Here is an 18,773-nt window from a genome sequence, read left to right on the forward strand (position 1 = left end):
GGAACGTGTGATGCTGGTTAGTGATCCACCAGCCTTGCAGGGCCAGGCTTCCACTGCCTGGTGCTGTGCTGTTCACTAGCTCCCTCCAAAGGCCTGCCCTAGCCTGAGAGATATCTAGTGGGTGGTAGTGTACATCCCCTGGTCCTCTCCCAGTTGTCCCTATTTATAGATTTCAACTGTTGGCAGGTAGGGGAAGTGAGACATTTGAAGCACGAGGGACTGGCACTGAGAAGACAGGAATATATCTACGAGTTGATGAAACTTCTTGTCATTGCACGATATTAGGAGCTCTGCACATGTGTCCTGAACCATCATTTCCAGGCCATTGGTGGGCTTGTTATTCAGGACAGAGCAAACCAAATATTATTAGAGTGGGAAGAGGAATTTCTACCTGAATAAATTACAGCCAGTTATCACCACCTGGATGGCAGTCACACGCCAGCACATTTCTCCTGAGGGCCAAGATAACATCTCTCCTTTAGAGCCCAACAGTCTGCTCTCCCTGAGCAGGATCGTTTGTCTTTTGTATGTACACAGTGCAAGCTGGGGAAAGCCCACACAGCTGCATGTTGGATGGGTGGAAATCTCTCCCTGATGATTTAAAGGCAGTGGAGAGTGTCTCCATTATTGCCTTTGTTCCTTCCTCGTAGAATCATGGAATGGTTTGGGTTGGAGATGACCTTAAAGCTCATCTCATTCCACCCCCTCTGCCACCTTCCTCTAGCCCAAGCTGCTCACACCCCCATCCAACCTGCCCTTGGACACATCCAGGGATGGGGCAGCCACAACCTGTCTGGGCAGCCTGTCCCAGCACCTCGTTGCCCTCACAAGGAAGAACTTCTGTACATCTAATTTAAACCACCCTTCCTTCAGTGTGAAGCCATTACCCCTTGTCCTATCCCTAGGAGTAAATTCTTATCTACAGAGAGCTACTGCTGGTGACATGCAGCTGCTCCACAGGAACCTTTGTTGCTTGCTGTTCACTGCTTGGTTCCTTCACGTTTCTGGAGGAGGGCCCTCAGGGTGCTGTGAGACCCCCTTAGAGCTCCAGGTGTTGTACCTCAGTGCAACACAAATAGGGACAATTCTCCTGGAAACCAATCCTGCTGCAAGGGGCAGGTTTCACAGTCCCTTCCCACTCCTGGTGCCTCTTTTCTTGTTGGGGAATACTCACGGCTGAGCTGAAAACTCTCAGACCTGACTGGACAGTGAATGGCTGCAGCAGGAGCCAGCTTAACAGTTAATGGAGCCTCTGTGCCCTGGAGTGTTGGAGGGACAGTGTACACCGTGGGTCTCATCCTGACTGGCTCTCTTGCAGGGGAGCATTTCTCTGGTCAGAAAAGCAGACCTTCCTCTGTGTGTGCTAGTTTAGCACTGGCAGCTGAGCCTGCCCAGACAGCAGATGCAGAGAGCTGGTGCTTCAGCCAGGTTGCGCTTTCCCTGTCCAAATGTGAGGCCATCACAGTGGTGATGGGCAGCCAGAGGCAAAGGGACCCGAGGAAGCCGGGGGGAGAGCGGGTGTGTGCCCCTCTGCACAGCCTGCTCCCACTGCAAAGGTGTTTATCCGAGTGACAAGTGCTGTGGCCCTTTCATAACTGCTGCATTAGCAGAGGATCAAGTGGCACTTAATGGGAGCAGTCTCCTCATGAAGTGTGATTGAAAAGGTCACCAAGGTGGAAGGGAAAATATTTGCAGCAGGCTGACATAAGCCTTGGCTTCTGATTGACAACAGGTGTGTATTTGGTGGGCTGCCCTCCCCATGCAGCATTCTTGCTGCCCTCCCCTCCTTCCACGGCTCGGCTCAAGGTTCTGCGGCGGCGCCGTGGAGCGTCTGCTGCGCTCAGGGGGTGGCACAGGGAGAGTACAACCCCCTGCAGAAGGCAGGGAAAAGGTGATTTGAGGCCAACTGTTGGTTTCTGAATTAGGAAGAGAAAGGGAGTCAGGAGAGGTGTAAACAAAGCTTTCTTGTGAACCTGCTCCAAGCTGAATTGATGGGCTGAGCCCTTCCCTCCAGAGGCACGATAAAGAGCTTTATTCCTCAAGGCTACTGGTTTTGCTGGGATTCATCTCTCCCTTCTGCTGGCCCTGTGGTGGGCTTTGCTGAAATGAGGTGGCTGGGTCTCAGCCAAACTTATGTTTTGAAAACCCCTGGTTTGTCCAAGCCAGCTGAAATCTTCCTGCTGCCCCTGCTGCCTGTCCCTGGAGTCACGTACACACACTGATGTCTTCTCACCCTCCTCTCTCGCTGCTTTTGGTGTCCCATCTGTCTTAGATGGTTTCATTTGGGAGAATGCAGGGTATTCAATCCAGGCCAAGTTGCTGATGACAAGCTAATTAAAGATCTAGCATGAGAGGAGAAGCCTAATGAGGGAGAAGTGGGAGGAAGGGCACTTTGCCAGGACTGTGCTGTGACAGTCTTGCTATAGTGGAGCTAATTGTGTGTTGTAATTGATGGTTCAAGGGAGCTGTTCACCACACAGGCTGTAGGGCAGAGTAACAGAGACCTCTTTTGATGGTGAGTTCTGAAGGGCTGTGATGGGATTGCAACATCCCAGGTCTTCTACAGTGCCAAATCAGTAGTTCTAACACAGAGCTATGCTGTCTAACACTGTTCAAATAGGTGATCTGGGGACTGTGCTGTGGCTGTGTCAGTGGAGACAAAAAGCCTGGAGCAGGAATGACACCCCAGGAGCCATGCAGAAGGTCATGTGCTGCCTGGCAGCCCTGATCAGCAGCCACCTCACCTTCCTGCAGTGGAGAGTGCATAGAGAACAACCATCAGCAGGAAAGGGAGGCGGATTCTGGCACTGGGTGCAGTAGATGCTCTGCTGGATCATTGCATCAGGAACGTGTGTGCTGGGAAGTCGCAGGGTAACGTGGGGTTGGGCCAGCCCAGACCCACAGGGAGGCAGTGGCAAGTGGCCAAGTTCCAGCAGGGTGCTGGCCCTGAGGCTGCTGATCCAGCAGGACACTGCTCTCAGTGCCCTGCCCTGCTCTCCCACTTCATCCAAAATAATCAAAGCAAAGCAATTCTTCAGCTCTGGAGGATGCTGGAGTGTGAGGAAAAGCTTCCTTATGAGTGTGAAGAGGTTTTGCATCCTGGCCACTGCTTCCCTGGTGCATTTCCTTTCTGAATGGTGGCACTGAGGTTCCTTTGATTCACAACCAAATTAGCCAGTGCATCTCACCACACATGGAGAAATGAATCAGGAAACCTCTGGATGCTTCCCAGTAGCTCTGAAAGGGCCTGTGGAATGGCCATGCCAGGTCTGTGTGTTTTACCCAGCAGTTCCCTCAGGGATGCTCATTTCTCAGGTTAAACAAGCCATGGAGTAGCTCTGTGTTTCCCACCTCCTCAGGAAACAGTCTGAGGACTCATGGTCCAGCAAAATGTTCTGAACCAAAAGGCACAGCACAAGTACTGTTGTTGTTGCTGTTGTTGTTGTTGCTGTTGTTGTAGCAGTTGTGTTTGGCCCAGGCCTCTGCCAAGGAGATCTATTTGCAGAGAGAGCTCCTGTCCTTGAAGCCAAGTGCCCAGGGGTGTCAGTAGGTGCATACAGCCACATTCACACTGTCCTCCCTGCAGCTGCCACCTTTCCTCACAGCTTCTACAATTCCTCTCACCAGGGGGGTTATTTCCTTCTTATTGACACCTGTTTGGAGCGGGAGATGCACCGACCACTTAGAGAGTGGCTGCGACCGAAAGCTTTCATGTTTAACTATATCAAGAGGTGTTAAAACTGGCTGGCTGTAATTTATAGGCTGCAGCAGGGGACTGAGCCCACTAGACACAGCATGCTGGAGCATTAGCTCTGCTGTCAGCTCAATTGTCAGCCGGATGCCAAAGGAGGTGGAGTGAATAGTCTTTGGGTCGCAGCTTTCTGCATTCTCGATCACAAGTCAGCAGGGTCACGAACCCTAAAACAACTGTTGTGATTCTTAGGCCCTGAAGCACTCAGCAGGTCCCAACGACATGCTGCCTGGCAGACATGAACACAGCTACACATCCACACATGTGCACACCCAGTGATGGGCAGGTCCTCGCTATGGCAGAGGAGAGCACAGACACACAAAAGTGGTCTTTCTGTCTGGGTGAAATGCCAATCTGATTCCTGCCTGAAGGATGCCAAGGTCTGGCTGGCAGGTGAGAACTGGGACCTCCTGTTCTAAGGGCTTCACTGGCAGGGATACTGGTAGCCCTTAAATCTTCTGTAATGCTGCCTAGTTCCTTCAAATGAATTCTCTGTCTTAAAGCTTCCTTGCCCTACTGCTGGCATCACAGAGGGCAGCCCTGTCATGCTGTGCACAAAGTTCACTCCAGCTTGGCTATTGAGAGAGAATGCCCAAGGGTGGGGACAACAAACTGCCAAAATAACTGTGCAGCAAGTCACTCCCAACTGGCATTGACTGCAGCCAAGAGTTTCTGAGTTCAGTGTCTCCTGGCCATTTGTTTTTCCAGACTTTGTCCTGACCTTAGAAGAGATCTCTGAATTTGAGTGGCAGAAGCTGTCACAGGCTTCCCATCATAAAACAGAGACATCTGTGTTAACTCTGTCAGACACTCTGCCTTGTTGTCCCAACGAGGAGGCTGTGTTAGCCTGATCTGATGGTTAAAAATCTCCTGATGACCTTCTACCTGGGCTGATATTTGTCAGTTCTTACTGGATCACAGCACATCCTGATTTTGAAGACACACCAGGTTGGAGAAGGCATAAACCCAGGTAAAACAGCCTTTCTTAAACTCCTCAGGCTCTGGCAGGAGTGGTGTTTTCATGCCACCTACGCAAGGCCAAAGGAACCTGATCACACAAAGTCTCTTCCTTGTTGAAGGCAGATGAAAGCAACTTTTATCCTCTCTGGGCATGCACAAATTCACTCCTTTAATAAGGCAGGGCTTCCCAGTTATTAATAATACCTGATACCAGACTGCAGCATGCCAGCAATTATTCACAGAGCCTTAATGACAGACTTCATGGCAAGCAAAACCATTAGAGGAGAAATGTTGCCAGGAATCCTAAATCCCTGACCCTGACATGCTGAGCTTTGGAAGCTTCCACCCCAACCTGCCTTATTTGGGATGGTTTGTCACAATGGTTTTTGATTCTGAGTTCTCTTCTCTGCAGTGCTCACCCTTCTTTCTCCATGGTCACCCCTTTGCTGACATGCACTGAAGCCTCCTCCTTCATCTTGGTCTCCATTATGATTGTGATTTCTACCTTCTTATAGCCTTATAGCCTTTTGCTCTGGTAGTTGTACACAGAAGCTTGATTTGATCATCTCCTGCTTACTGATTAAAATCAGCACAACCATTCTACTTGCTGTAATTACTATCTTGACACATTTCATTCACTTCAGTCTTACTTTTCCTCCTTCTCCATCCTTTTGCCCAGTGATGCCTTTACCCTTCAGGTTGTGAGGGGTTTTTCTTGCTAGGCTTTCCACATTCTGCTCAAAGAATGACCAGGTTTGAGAGCAGATTCCTTTTCAAAGCAAGATCTGGTTGTTTAGGCCCTTGTCCAGTACAATTTTTAATATATCCAAGGCTGGAGGTGTGATCTCTGGGCTCTTGTTCCAGCGTCTGACCACTCCAACAGAAGAGGGCTGAGGCAGTGTCCTCTGATATGAGCAGCTTTTCTGTCCAATCCCCAACTTGCCATTCCTTGGGTCTGTTTTGGCTTTCTTAGTTGAGTGTCTGTCAACAAACAGCCTGGAAAAGGACCTGGGGTCCTTAGGAAAGGTCACAGACGTTATGATGGATGACAGGTTGAATATGGAGCAGCTACGTGTGCTGATGGTGGAGCTAACTGCATCCTGGGCTAACTCAGAAGGTGTGTGGCCAGCACAGCGAGGAGTGGTCAGGGTCAAACACTTCTTGGTGGTGCCAGATTACCACAAGTTGCAGATCAGGAGGTTAAGGTTGGGCACTGGGGAAAGACTTCTCCAGGAAGCTGATGCAGACCTGAGACAGGTCATTAGAGAGAGAGTAGGAAATACAGGGTGGTTGTTAGGACTCAGTGGAAAAGCCATGGCTGCTTCCAGCTGCTGTTCAACCTCCTGCTCTGAGTGGGAGGTTGGCCTGGGGACCTCCAGAGCCCCCTTTCACTGCCACCTCTGTGATTCAGTGACCATCAGTGACCCAGCTGCAGCTTTCTGTCTGCTGCCTGGGTTCAGCAGGGCTTTGCTCGTGCCTGAGTCTCCTGTGAGTGCTGTGACTTTGCATCTCTGGAAACAATGCTTAGGACAGTGTGATGTGTCAAACGAAATCCTTTTTAATCCACACAGCAGAAGGCACTACAGGCCTCAGCTGCTCTGTGGGCTCTCCCAGGTTTTCTGCAGGTGGCTTTGCCTGACACACCATGCAGCTGAGCATTACAGAACATTTCCTGGCTGAAACACTTCAGGAGCTGCTGTAACTTGTGTTTGAAAGAGGCCTCAGTTCATTGAGACTGTAAAGGTAAAATGGGACCACCCTTCTCCTTTCACCCCTGTGCTGGAGCACAGGAATCAGCTGACATAGTTAAGCTGACAGTCATTAGATTTATATGTCCTTTCCTTCTGGCATTCTGTCCTGTCTGATCCGACAATTTGGGTCTGTTGACCTTTGTGGCATGTGGCAAAGCCAGAGGTATCTTGGCTTCTGCCTCAGACGGCTGTGGCGTGTTGTTTAAGGAAGTTTATTTCTCAAGGATGTGGTCAGAAGTCAGCGATGTGCATGGTCTATTTTTGCAGACATACCTCGAGAGTCAGGCAGGAGGCCAAAACCCTTCCAGAGAAGACAAACTGCAGATCTCAATGTTCTTATCAATGAGATGTAAGTTCACAAGCTACAAAGAAGATACAAACTGTCCAATAGGATAAATAAAGAGACAGGGCAGGGAAAAGAAAGGCAGCTGGAATGTGAGACATCCACTCACAGGTGATGGAGAGAGAGGAAAATACCACACCAGGAAGAAAAAGGTGTAACTTTAGTGTAGGTGTGTGGGACATAGAACTACAGTTATACCTTGAAAGATGGGCATGGGGTCTTGAACACAAAGCCCAGAAATGTTGCCTTTGTCCACTTGCAGAAGGTGAGCAGCAACACTTAATGGTTTGTTTGACCACTCTCTGCTTTTTAGAGCTCTTTAGAATTTTCCCCTGTATCTTCCTGGGCTGCTGGGGTCTGATCCTGACTGACTCTTGCAACAGCAGCCTCCCACCCTGCTGCTGCTGCTGCCACTTTGGAGTGGGACCCAAGCTCCTTAATATTACCATGAAAGGAATGGTAAGGAAGGCCAGGAGCAGCATCTCACCAGAGCATTCCTGCTCCCAGTGATGACTGGGAAATTGTCAGCGTGACCCAGCTGGCCCTGAGGAATCAGAGGGGAGTCCAAAATTGTAGTGGCACCGAGGAACACAGGCCAGGCAACTCAGGTGATAAACATGTGAGGTGTCTCCCCTTCTGTCCTCCACTGTGGGCTCCATAGGCAGCTGTGCCCCTGTCTGGTCACTGTGAGAGGAGTGGAACCTTTGCTCTGGTTCCATCCCCTTCAAAGCAGACACACTTGCTGGGTGAAAAGAGAGAAGTGGTGGGTGTAAAATGGGATGTGCCTCAAAAATAAACTGAATGAAGCTGAAAAGCACATGAGTGGCTGAGAGGGCGACCCATTCACTCTCATGCTCCTGGACAGCTCTGAGACTCTCAATCTGTCAGTCAAAGAGATGGACAAGGACATGCTGGACTTTGTGGAGGCCCAAACTGCAAGCAATTTGTTTGCCATTCAGTTTGCCTCAGAGCAGCAGAGCAGCTCTGCCTAAATGCAGGGTTAATCTGGGCCTTTGCGTGGGTCCTGTTTCCTCCTGCTCAGCTCCTGGCACTGGTATTGTCTGTCCCAGCCCTTCCCAGAAGACGATCTTCCCTCATCCATCACTCCTGACACAGGATCTGTCTCTGACTCCCACTCCTCCTTTCCTCCCTTCTCCTCGTCTGGCTGTGATGTATCAGCACCCCTGACATTATCCTGCCCATTTCAGTGATGCCTCTACCCATCCATCTGCCTTGAAAAGTGACCTGCTCACTCTGTCCCTCTGCCCTTCAGTCACACAGGAGCCTGACTGTCTGCCTGACCACAGACAGCTGGTGGAAAGCACTGAGACAGGTTGTAACTGGGCTGTGAGATACAGCATCTCCATCCACTTCCTATCCAGAGGCTCTGCCTTTCCCAGGCAGTTGCAAACTTTGCTGTGTTGCAGAGAATAACGATACAACGAGGTGAGAGAGCTCAGTGTGAGGCACTAAGGGAGGTTTTATTAAGACAGGATGCTTTTGTTCACTCAGACTCACAGATGCATGTTCCCACAAGGGCCAGAATGTTCAAATCCCAGTGGTCTTCCCAGCATGTGGGCACTGAGATGTGTGCATCCAGGTGATCCAAATGATGTCAGGGAAGGCTTCAGGTGCTCAGTACTGTTAGCCCTGATCAGCTTCACATGGGACCCCTTCCCACACCCTCTGCCCGTGGCCCAGGCTCTGCTTAACCTCAGCCCTTGGTGCCCTTCCTGCGGTGTTTGTTTTCAGGCTGGGTCCTGGGCTGTTCTCTGGATCTCCCAGGCTGACCTTGGACCTTGCCTTTGATGGTCACAGCACTGTTGATGGACCCTATTGCCATCCCCACTGTCCTCATCTACATCAGGTCCTGAGTGAGTGCAGCTGGTCAGTAAGATCTGCCTCGTCTCTGCTGGGAACAGCCCCTGGGAACCAGCTCAGACCCTCAGCCCTTCCAGCTCACCAACACCCAGCTCTTACAGCCATCTCCCTCCTGAGGTGCTTGGCTTAGCCTTGTGACTACAGGTGAGCAGTAAAGGCTTGTGCTTGTCACCCTTTGTGCCAGTATCACAGGGGAGAAGGAGGGAGCAAGCTGGCTGCCACGGGGTGTTGGGGAGCAAAAGCGCTCGGTGATGCGGTAAAAGCCCTGGCAAGGCCATCAGGAACCCTGCAACTGTCAGCCAGAGTGACAGGCTGATATCAGACCTGCTTTGGGCCTGGCCTCAAGAAGGCATTTGTAGGCTGGACACTTACTGTCTGGCTTAGTGTCATCTGGCCTGTTTTGTGCTCACAGGCAGGAGGTCAGGTTACTCAGATAGCAATCAGAGCTTACAAGGGCTCCTCTCTGTTAGTGATACTGGGTCAGGTGAACTCCACTGAATCTCCTCTGGCACATACTAATTCCATTTGAAGGAGGCTGGAAGAGGTGAATCAGAAACCCAGTTTGGTTATCCTGGCTGCTTATGATTTGGCCCATCTTTTTTAAGGTGACTGGAGCATTCTCATGCCCTCCTGCTGCTGGTCTGAAGATGCAGTTAGTGGGTAGATGTGGATGGCTGAGGGATGGGGAAAGGGATGTGCAGTAGTTGAAAAAGAAGCTCTGGTGTCTCGTAGCTGAACCCCCTGGAAGGCTTTGAGTGCTTTTGGATGCTCCAGGAGCTGCTCTTCTCTGCCTCACAGCTGCTCACTGCCCCTTTGGCAGGACAACTGAGAGGGGAGTTTGGTTTTACTGCCTGAGTGTGGGTGATGGTGGGGGATCCCCAGCACTTGGTCTTTGAGCCATGCAGCCTCCTGACATCAGCCTCACCACAGGCAAGACTTCCAGTGAATGAAGGCAACAGTGAATGGTACAGGCCCAGGTGCCCACAGGGACTGTGAGGTACCATCCTAGCTGGATGCTTGAACAATGGCAGATGTGATCAAAACAGACTGTTGACCCCTCAGAGAGATGCTGTGCTGCCAGGCTGCACCCTGGTTTGACATGGAGCCTGTGCTTTGGATCTGGTGTCGTGGGGCCTTACTGTAGGATGCTCTTGTCAAGGCTACATGCTGGAAACTGGCTGAGGTGTGACCATTTGTACAGCTGTCTCCTGTGTCTATATCCACTTCCTTCAGACTCTGTGCTGCTTGAGCACTTGTGAAGAGCACAAAATGGATTTTGTTCTTAGTCTGTCACAACAAAGGTTCAGGATGCTCAGACTTAACACACCAGCAGTTTGTTTGTGTCTTGTCCTTACTTGGTGTAGAAGTGAGAATGTTTTTGTGCCCTCAGTACAACTCCCAGCAGGCAATTCAATGACTGGGCTGCAACATGCTTTAGAATGCTTTTTAGCATTGCAGAGCAGGGAAGGGGTAGGAGCAAGGTGAGCTTTGGGTGGTGCAAGGATGGCTCTGGATAAATGTCTCCTAGCAGAGGAAGCCTTTAGTGATAGGTAGAACCTAGTCTGCAGGTGCATGTCATCCCCATTTCTGGCTTGACCTTGTGTTTCCTGATCCCCTGGTAGTGCTTCTGAGGTACCTTTAATTCCAGGGGGTGTACAAAGCTGTGTAGGTAACAGAGGCTGCTCTCAGTGTGACTCAAGTGCAGGATCATCTTTTCAACCCCATGCTAATAAACTGCCATTAGCACTGGGAGCTGGTGCTCTGGCCATCTCTAATGTACCTAATGCTAACTCTTCAAAGAGTTAATCCAAAAAGGATTGTTTTTGGAGACTCCTGGTCTTCAAATGTGCTGAAGTTTGATTTATGTGCTCAATTAGTAACCCTGATTATTCTTAAGGTTGGGTTTCAAACCAATTCAGCTGCAGATTCCTTTAAACACCCAGAGACATTCAGTTGAATCAAAGGTTTTCATTAAGAGCCAGTGCAAAGAGGAAACACAATCTGCAGCAAAAGCAGGACTCCAAGTGACTTGTGAAAGGCTGAAGAATCATGTTAATCTCAAATTTGCCCAACGCCATCACTGGAATGGACTGAAATAATACCGAATAGGAGGCGGCTGCATCGGGTTCCCGTAGGAAAAAACCCTTGTGCATGTCTCACAGGCTAACAGCCCTGTGACAGGCTGCACCTACCAGAGGGAGAGGGCGAGAGAGAGATTAAATGTGAGAGAAGGGGAGGCAGGAGGCGAGACAGAGGGAGCAGCTGAGAGGGATCCCAGGGACCCAGTCCTGATCCCACGGCGGAGCGCTGGCCGCGGGTGAGCTCGGCTCTGCCGGCACGCCGGGGAGCAGTGCACTGTGGGGGTGGCACACCCAGGTGAGTGCTGGGGACCTGTTTCAGACTCAGTAGCTGTGTTTGTTGTGAGCTAAGGTGTGTTTGAGCTCCTTGTGATCACCTTCACGAGGCAGGGAAGGTGACGGATGGGGAGCGGCAGGTCCTGCTCGGTTCATGCGAAACTGCAGGAGTCCCTGTGCAAGCAGGGGGAAAGATGCCCTCTCTTTCCACTGTGATTATGTCTGTTTTGGTTATTTCTCCATTGGATGCTGGCATCCAGAGCCAGAAAAGTTATTCTGATATTTTAAAGCTGGAAAAGGAGAGAGTTTGGCAGAGAGCAACCTTCAGAAGGAGCGGGATGGCATTGCCAGGCACGGGAGTCCTCTGGCACCTTTGTAACACCAGGCACGGGTCAGGCAGGGCAGGAGCAGAACAAAGCTGACTGTAACATTCAGGTGTCCCACAAAGAAAGCAGGAAAGTGGCCTCTTGGAGTTTCAGAGAGGTTTTCTTGCCGTTTGTTTCGGTGTCAGACGCCCTGGCACACGGTATGACACATGGAAACAGCTTGTGAGGACAGGACTGGGCTTTTCTCAGCCGTTGCCACTGGCAAACAAATAAATAAATCCAAACTGGGGGGTTTGCTATGTGCTGGAGTGTGAAGGGGAGGAGGTGGGAGTGAGGCAAAGCCTAATGGTTTGAATTGCTTGTGGGAGCTGACTGGAAGGCTTTGTTTATTTCTACTGCACGCAGTGAGCTTTGTTAACCCTCTGCATGCCCAAGAGGTGCCATGTGCAAAGCAGCGTGGACCTACAGGGGTAGTTTTAAGTGGAGAAGAGGACATTTGGCAAAGTCCAAAGGCTGTACAGGGTCAAGTGAAAGCAGTGTAGACATGCCATGCTCTCTGCATTCATTAAAGCACACAATGGGTTCAAATGTTGGCTTCAGCCTCTCAAGAAGGGGTGAGAAATGCTGCTGGAGTGATATGTGTGGCAAGATGTTGATGTTTAGTTGTGTCTTTGGTGAGTCTTTATTAAACATGTATTGACCACTGTTTTGTTTTTCTGAATGGGAAAGGGTAAGTAAATTCCAGCAGCAGGCAGCCCAGGCATTGCATCATGCAAGAGAGTCATGAGAGCAGCTATCACAAGGGGAGAGCAGGAGCCTCAGGTTTATGGGCAGCCAGGCTCCATCTAAATCATATGATGGTGCTAACAAACCCCTCTGGTCAGTCATGGATGTGAGCAAATTCACTCAGTCCTGAACATGGGAACAGGAGGAATTGTGTCCAGCGTGGGAAGGAGGGAGCTGATCTGCAGTGTGAAAGCAGAGTGCTGCTGCTTCTTGAATTCATGACCCTGATTCTAATCTTTTCCTTATGCTGAGTTGCACCTCAGTGTGTGTGAAAATCCAGCTGACTGCAGCAGGGCTGATCATGGCTCTGTGTGAACACTGGTGCTAGACCTCAGCTTGCTGGTGACAGAAGGACAGGCTGGCATCTTGGCTGTGGGAGGTAAAATAACCGAGGCTTCAAGCCTTAAAATAGACCCTTTAGTTTGTTGTGGGATTTACAGCGTGGATGATGGGGTGTTGAGCTGAGCATGGGCATCTTCTACTGAAAACAGGGAGCTGCCAGTACTCAATACTCAGTGCATCACAATGTGAGTCCAGAGGGCACCCAGCATGTGTGGTGTGACCATTCCTTACTCCTGATCAAAACAAAATGCCATTCTGTGATCCACCTGGTCCATGACAGAAGAACATCCCTTAACTTACACATGTCCAGCAGGATCTGTACTGTCAGACTCACCTCATTTGACCCAGTATGTTGGCTGGTGGTAGGGTTGGGTGTAGGGCTGCAGGTAGCTGGTAGTCTTCACTGAATTTGGACCTTTCTTCCATTCTTGCATCTCCTTGTCTATCCTGAAATGAATGTAACTTTCCCCCCCCCTTGTATAGTGTTTATGAAGTTCTCATTGGTCTTATGGCAAAGTAGACCTTGAACCTGACTACTGAGTTTTGCACATCTTCACCCATCACATATCTCTGAAGGTTTCTGCCCAAAAGCCTCCCTGACATCACCTTGACCTTCAGCACAGTCACTGGCCAGACACCCCTGCTGCAGGGGAATGGTGTGACTTGTGACTCAAGTATGATTAGCTTTTGACCTTGGCCAGCTGTTCATGAACTGAAAAATCCAGTCAGCTTTTTGGACCTGCCAGGTCTTGGTTTCTTCCCTTCTTACTCTGAGCCAGGCAGCAAGCACCAGCACTCTGTAGGAAGAGTTGCAGCAGTTGTCACCAGTCAGAGTGGGTAGACTTCATACTGATATACTGAGGAAGAAGGGAATTGCAGGGAAAGCAGATGATCAGGAGATTCTTGTTTCCACATGAAATGTGCTTTTAAATTCAGTCCTGAAATAACTGTGTGACAGTTGTTGCCTCTCAACGGCTCTTGGCTGCCCTCGGTTAGGGGAATGAACTTCCAGGACAAGACATGTCCCCTGGCAGTGGAAGCAGTGGCCACTGCTGAGTGAACCAGGCTTCCTGATGGCATTTTGCACATTTTCAGTGCCATGTGGTAGCTTATCCACTGGCATGCAGGGGTTAACAGGGCTTTTGGTGGGCGGGTGGAAAACAAGCTGTGAAATGGAAGAAGGTCAGTCTCTTGGAGGAGTTTGTTCTGTCACAGATGGTTTTAAGTTATCAGCCCATCTGTAGGAGAGGTCTCCATTCCTTCCCCTCCAAGAAAACTGTAAAACCAGGGCTGGAAATAAGGCAAAGCCCTCTCAGGTCTGGGTTCAAGAGACCAGAGGGAATTGTGGCTCTCCAGATAGACCCAGCTGCCTATCTAGGAGCTCCTCAGTTGTTCAAGCAGGCCCCAAGGACTGAACACATTTTGAGACTAAACACCATTGGCAGTGCTGTTTTCAGTGAGGGGCAAATCCCTGGCAAGGGAGTGTAGATGGGAACTGCAGCAAACCTTGTGGCTCTGGGTAGCTCAGGTCCTTGGGCTGGGCTGATGCTGCTAAGTGGAAGGTTCTTGCTGCAGCTGATGACACCTGAATCCAGGTATCAGTAGAAGTCAATGGATGCTTCCTCTGAGAGCATTCCCATGGCTTACATGAAGAGTTACTGTCTCTAGAGACTTCTGTAGCAACTCATTTTAGTGAAAGTACTTAATGTTACAGCTACAGCATCCAACCAGCAAAGTACCATAGCTGGTACTGGATGTCTGGCCAGAGCAGCTGATGGTGCTGCCACCAGTATCTTTTCCACTGAGAAATCATCTCTCTCAGACTAGCATCAATGGTTCTTCTGCCTTCATCCTATCTAAGATGAGTTTTAGCTGTAGGACCAGCTTTTTGCTTGTTCAGGTCCTGTCAGCCCAGACACCATGTGAACCATGGTCACCATGATAAAATACTTCCAGTGCCAACTTCTGGAGCCAGCCCTTCATCTCAGGACTTGAAACTGGGATGAACCTTGAGTTGAGGCTTTAATATGAATATATGGCACATAAGGCAAAGGAAAGGCAAAGGCTTTGTTGCCTACACATTGTGCTGCTGGAGAAGACAGCATTCAGTCCCAGAGTGGCCATCTCTGGGAACATCAGGAGTTAGAGAGAGATGCTTTTGCTTCCACGTGAGCTCAGTCCATTTGAGCTTTCTGGATTGGAAAGTTTATAAGTCGCAAGGGCAGACTGGAAGCCAAAGACCTGAGGGCACAAAATGCTTCACTTGCACTTCAAGGAAAACCTCTCCATGGAAATAAGTGGCCTCGTTGCTTCTCATGGAAACAGGGCTCAAAGACTGTTGAAAGGCTGCAAATGGACAGGTCTGGTTTGGCTGTAGCAGTGAAGCTGTTCTAGGAGCACCTGGATTTCTTTCAGACCTCTCAGAGTAGCACAGACTGAAAGACTTCTGAAGGCCAAGCCCAGGCATGGTTGCCCTGTACACAAATGCAATAATCCATTGTCTTCTTTGCTAAGGAGTTGTGAGATGTCCCAAGGCCTTGTGGAGTCTGAGAACCAATCTACTGGTGTGTCCCTCAAAACTGGGATGGACAGCTCGTCCTTTCCTCAGACAAGCCATAGATGGACACGAACGTTTGTCCTTCTTTGAGCCACAAAGTCTTGACCCAGCTTGCATTTGGAAATCCAACGTTGCCTTGACTGATGGTCACATCTGACCAAGCTGGCCCCCTGCCTTGTTTGAGGCTTGCCAAAGGCTCTGGCTTTGGTTGCACCTCCCCTGGTGCTGTGGGACACGGGGGTGTAGGATGAGCCCCCGCAAGTGCGCAGCACGGGACGGAGCCGCCCTGGCCAGGCAGGTACCGAGCACACAGCTTCCAGGAGAGTGGGGAGGTGTGAGTGGGACAAGAATCTGTCATTTCTTTTGCACCTTAGTGACATTTGCAACAGACTGAGAAGGGGTGTGGCTCCTTCCATACAGATCACCAATATCTGCCACCCAGACACCCGCTGAACAGCTATGAAGAGAGCTGTGGGCTGAGTCAACGGACAAAGCCACCGAGGTCCCGGCAGACACAGCATTGGCTTTGAGCAGGATCAGAAGCTCAACCTGTAAGGTAATGAGTTTGATCATGTCACCACTGAGGTTTATGTGGAGGTGATAGAGCTGGGAGTGGGAAGTGTCACCTTCGCTGTCGTGGTTGGACATTGCTCTGTGGTGCTGGAGGTCTGAAAACTGCTGTAAATGTTCTGAGAGGAGTATACACAACTGTAGCATGGGCTCATTTCCCTGGTAACGTGGCAGGGATGATGTTGAAGATCTGCCCTAACTGTCCCATGAAGCAAACATGGGACTTGTAGCAGAGGCACTCTGTGGTTTCTGCCACGTACCTTGGAGGCATTGTTTCTTGGGACAGCAAGTAGGGATATGTTGTTTTTTCATCTGGATGTTTAGTAAAGCTCTGTATTTGCTCTGAGATATCTGCTGTAAATTGACTGACTGTATGCAAATGCACCTCTGGGTCATGAAAGAACTCGTGGGGATGTTGTGGACGTGGAAAAGAACTGAGCAGCCAGTTCTCGAGTGGTCACTCCTCACCTGCTTCACCCAACTGACGTGAATTCACTGTCTTGTTCACTGCTGTCAGGGGTTTAATTGCATTCATTCACTTAGAAGATATAGATGGTGTGTGTCTCCTTCTGGCCTTTTGTGTCCATGCCTCTTTAATAAATAAATGGCTGGAGGGTATCTGGTGCATGCATACGTAAATCGTGGCCAGCAGGAGCCATCACTTATGTTATATTCATAATCCCTGAGGCAGAAGAGAAGATCAAGTCAAGTATAGATTTACCAAAGGGATAAGTCACACAAAATCTGATCCTTGGGCATTCCTCCCCACTCTACATGAGACCTCCATTCATCACTGTAGTGCTTGTGACGTTCCCCCTCTGTGACCTGCTCCCTTGTGCAGTTGGTGGCCTCCAGCTCTGTGGTTCTAACCACAGATTTTCCTTAAAAAGCTTCTGAAATGGAATGACTCAAGCTCCAAATATTGCTTACAGTTAACAGATGGGCAAAGCAAGCCCAGCAAAGCTGGGAGAGAAATTGTAGGTGAGTAATCTTTCTGGGTGAAAGAAGTCTTCTGATGTAAAGCACAGCTGGGATGTGACTGAGCACACAACTCTGGTGGGTTTAGAACGTTCCATGTCAGGACTCTCCTCATTTTTATGAATTAGAAAGAGAAATAGAATGCTGCATCTGTGGTTGATGCACTTATTAGAATGATGATTCAAGTCACCTGCTGTGGTGTGTTCTAATGCCTTTGTACTCCACGTTTGCTGTGCTTGTGCCAGTGTCTGTGGGTGTAGATCCCACACCTCTGAACCCATCCCCTCTGTATGAACCACTCACTGCCTGTCACTTCTCTACAACTTTGGCTAATTTTGCTCACCAGCCTCTGCCAGCAATTATGTCACATCTTATCTGTGTGTTCCACTATCTGAACCTCATAAATAACTACTTGTGACACCTCCAAATCCTCTGACTCCCAAATGTTTTGCTTATTCCCTCAGCTGATTTATGGCCCTGTGACTAGTGTCCAGTGAGGCTGCACAAGGGAATGGGCTCTTGCTGTGTCTCATCCAGGCAGATTGATGGATAGACAAGATGAAGGGCAGACCTCCCAGCCCCTCAGGCTATCTGGTTTACTTTGGTAGATTAAAAATATTGTCAGTAGTCACAGGCTTGCTCCTGCTCTGCATTCAAAGCTGTGTGAGCTTTGCCACTGCCTCCAGAGGGGATGTCTCTGAAGCTGAAAAGCAGACAGACTGCTGCCTGGAGCGAGAAGTGGCCAAGGCTTGGTTACCTGAACAAGGCTGATGGGTCAGAGTGATGTGCTCTTCAGAGGACTGAGTGTTGAGCTGCTTCCAGTCTTAGCCCTGTTGTGCTGGGGAGGGTGGTCAACAGCATTTCACCAGGGGAGGGATAGATTGCCTTTTGGAAGCATTTGTCTGCAACCTCTGAGCACCTTAGTGTGCACAGCTCTGTTTGAAGCTGAGTGCTGGGGTGAAGGACACTGTGCCTGTTTCCAGGAGGCTTTTTGCTGTCTTCTATCTGTTCTTGAAATTCTGTGATTGCCTTTTTTCTAGGGTTGATCTGTAGGCAAAGCACACACCTGCTTACCCATGAAACCAGGGAGCAGAAACTTCCCAGGCGAGCGGGGCAGGGTCTGGCTGACTCTGTGCCAGCTGATTTGCTGTTTCCTGCTTCTCATTTAACACAGAAGGCACTAGAAAATGCAATGTGGTTGGATTATTCACGCTGCAGGGATGCTCTTGTGCATATCCCAGCACTGTTATTTTAACTGTGCAATCAATGTGTGGCATTAACATGCTTGTGTCTCTCTCTCCAGAGGCAAGAATTCACAGGGGTTTCAGGACTCACAGGCAGCTTATATTTAATCCAAGTGAATTCCTCTAATATTTCAGGCCTTGTAAACCCAGCAGCTTGCACATAGTGCACATGGTGCATGTTGTACCTTGGGAGGATGCACATGTGGGGCCTGTTACTCTCTAGAGAAATACAGTGTTTGGTTGGCTTTTGTCACAAAGCCTTTAGCTGAAAGTGAGTAACCCACAAATCATGGCAACTCAAAGCTACAGGTAGAACAAGAAGACACTGAGTTCCTACCCTGAGCTCTCATCAGCTGTAGTGTGGCAACACTAGGCTGGATGAATGTCTGATACAGAGATCAGAATTAAGGTCACAGGTGTGCTGACAGAGTCCATCTGCCTTTTAAAACTGTTGAAAGTTGCATGTTGTGGTGTTGACTGAAGGAGCACAGAGGGTAAACAGAGCCACTGCATTAATCCCACATGGGAATCTAATCTAATTGCTCTTTCAGAGCTTCAGTAACTCTAGTTTCTGAGCATCTCTCATATGACAAGGAATCTGCTTCATGGTTTGCTTGCAAGAGAGTGATGTGTGACATTACACGTTGCCCAATTTATAAATACAGGGCAAGAGACGCCTTGGGCAGAAGGTCACAGCAGTGACCCACGACAATAACCACTTAATCCCAACTTCACACTTCACCATTTCCTTCTAAAGTAAGCAGTGGCTTGTTAGTCTGCTCCCAGGTCTGTTGCTAATTTAGAGCAGCTAATTTAGATCAGGAAGGGTTTCTGCTTCTCATGCCCCAGTTTAGACATCCACCTCTGTGGCTTTCTTCTCAGCAACTGCTCTTGCCATCCATCAGAACTCACCACGTGAGTGCCATGTGG

This window comes from Colius striatus, chromosome 22, assembly GCF_028858725.1.
Source record: "Colius striatus isolate bColStr4 chromosome 22, bColStr4.1.hap1, whole genome shotgun sequence".
Taxonomy (NCBI): Eukaryota; Metazoa; Chordata; class Aves; order Coliiformes; family Coliidae; genus Colius; species Colius striatus.